A 2855-nucleotide genomic window follows, 5' to 3' on the forward strand; every position below is an offset into this window, starting at 1 on the left:
GAAGAGCATGAAAAGTTTAAATAGGATAACTATAAAGACGGGGAAAGATTAAAAATGGAAAAGAATGAGAACAAGAGTCTTTTGGATGTCTGGCTCATCAAAGCAGAAGAACAAAGTTATTTGTGACTGGAGAAAGACGATAGATAAATGACAAATGCAAAGCAAAAAAAAAAAATAAAAATTGTAAAGTGAAAGCAAGTAGAACCTCACATGTTTATGGCTGAATATATTTAAATAATTTAAATATATGTTCCACTGTTTTTTTTTTTGTTTTTTTTAGCTTTATCTTGCATTATTATATCTGCCAAAGCCCACAAAGACTTAAAACTTCCTGAACCATAGGAAAAATGAACACATTGCCTCACAGTGACAAGGTTTCGGGTTGGCATAGTGCAGTTTCTGATTGGTGCTTCTTGCTCTTTCTGTGGCTAGTTGGGTTTTATTTTGGCACTCTTGAATCCTCAAACTAAAGATATATGCTTTAACATGGAGACTTTACAAATGAAAACATGGGTAAATTTATCATAGTCCTGGTGCTGATGATCTCATTTCAGTAGGGGGATTTGTTTGTCAGCAAACATGAAGTATTACAAATCAGCTGATACAAACATAGCTATAGAGGCTGTATTCCTCAGGTTTATTAGAAAACGCAGAGTTGGATGGGTGCATTATTTATCATCCAGTAAAGATACTGGTATACGTGCTGTGTGTGTCTGAATACTCCTAAAAAAAAAAACAGCTGTGAAACTGTAGGCTGGGAAGAAAAAAAATCTGTGCATCTTTTCTGTAGTGATGTGAGTAACAAGAACTTAGCGCAACAATATTTTTCTGAGGATGTGCTTATGTTGTTGTGTGTGCTTGCAAACCAGACACACTCACTCAAAGTGGTAGCAAGCAAAACAGGAGACAAAAGAAATAATGACTCTAAAGTATGACGGGCTATGAAACATTAATACTTTCCAATCTCAACCAGCAGCCAAAAGGCACCAGATTTATCTCCCTTTTCCACATGAGGAAAGATGCAGTCGGGTGAGACATCTGCTTCATCTAGGCCTCTGACACATTCACATCAACAGATTTAACACACTTCTTAAGACTCCGCACAGCTCACGTCTTTGCAGGGTGGAAGCTAAGACTCTATTTCGAGCTGTTTTCGTCCTCCACAAGGCAAGGAGTTCCTTCCTGACTCAGCAGGAAGGCTGAGAGAAAGAAAGAAGAGGAGGACGGGGAGACTAAAGCAGCCAGGTAGGTGGTGAACGGCCTCTGGTTAGAGCTACCCATGCACTTAAAATAAAAAATGACTTGTAAATGTCTTGACTCATACCTTGAGCCATAATGGCTGGCTGAAATAGAGTTAATTCAGCATAATAAGTATTTCCTAAGGATAGAAAAAAAATGCTGGTTTGCAGTCTTGCACTTTTTTTTTATTGTCCTCACACACACTCACAAATGAACATTAATGATGCACAATTTTACAAAATATTACTTAATATAGTGAAATAACCCCACAGAATATTAATTTGTGTGTCAAGAGAAACCACTTCCTTTGTGTAACCATTTTAAAGAACAATTCCATGTGATGTTTAGGCTTTTCTCACAATTTCAGATGTGTGTTTTCAATCCTGAATCAGCACACAGAAAAAAGTTTCCGTTGTTACATTATGCTTTAGTTAGATTTGAGATCAACAAACAGATATTCAAGGACTTAACAGACACCAAATTACTAATGTAGATGAACATCCAGATTTGCTGACTAAGAATTACGTAACATATCTGGGGTCAGTAAATGCCACTTGAAAAGCTGAACAAACACAGACCTATTACTTCTGCAGGTACAGTTTTCTTTTTGTGTACAAGTATTTCACAGTAGTATAAAGGATCTGATGTGGTGATGGACGCAAATGAGGACAGGGCTGTGTGACACACACAAACATGTCCTAATCAACATTTCTAATACTTTTTTGAACAAGCACTCATGACATCAGCGGAAACAGCTGCACTCAGATTGATTCGGTGGGAGGATGAGAGAAGGGGGGGTGAGCTGCTGATATCACTGTGGCTGATAGAGTGGAAAAATCTCTCAGCAGCAGAGACTCAGCATTCTGTGGGATTCAACACGTGGAGTATTTCCTGGACCGTGCCCTTCTATTTAATTCCCCAAACAGTTGCAAATGTGCCTGTCAAGTGCAGCGGCAAGTGACAGGCGAGATATTGCTTCAGGTTCGGCCATGACAAAAATGGGGGGAAAAGGCTGAGGGGAGAAAGGGGGGCTTGGGGTGGGTGTGCTGAGGCATGGTCTATGTTAACCAATAATTAAATAAATTGTGAGCAAAATTAAATTATATCATATAAATTAGGATTCTGGGTATACCTAATTGCTGTGAACTATTTTTGGTAGCCCAGGGCCAAAGCCCATAATGTGGGGGGCTGGGCAGCAATGGCAGCGATGTTCTACCCCTGGAGACATTTTTACTGCAATTCTATAGAGCAAATTGAGTTAACAGAACAATCTACCTCCACAAAAACTGCCATAAGCCCAGTGTAGAAAAGAAAAAAAACATCACAATAATTATAATACACATAAATCATACAGGAAACAATAATAAAACCACTTTATTCCAAAAAGTAGTGAATTTAGATCAGATTAAAGTGAAACTGTATTACCAAGTTGTATTTTTAGCCCTGTCTGTCTTCTCAGATTTAACTTCTTTTTTCATCTCAAGACAGCTTCTTTGGTGTATGCATATATGAAAATAATACAAACAAAAAACGCATAGATGCAAGCAAAGCATATCAAAGAAAACAAGAACACACTGAAGGTGAATGTGTTCACACAAAACATAAACATAGTTAGA

The sequence above is a fragment of the Telmatherina bonti genome, assembly GCF_933228915.1.
Source record: "Telmatherina bonti genome assembly, chromosome: 4".
NCBI classification, from domain to species: Eukaryota; Metazoa; Chordata; class Actinopteri; order Atheriniformes; family Telmatherinidae; genus Telmatherina; species Telmatherina bonti.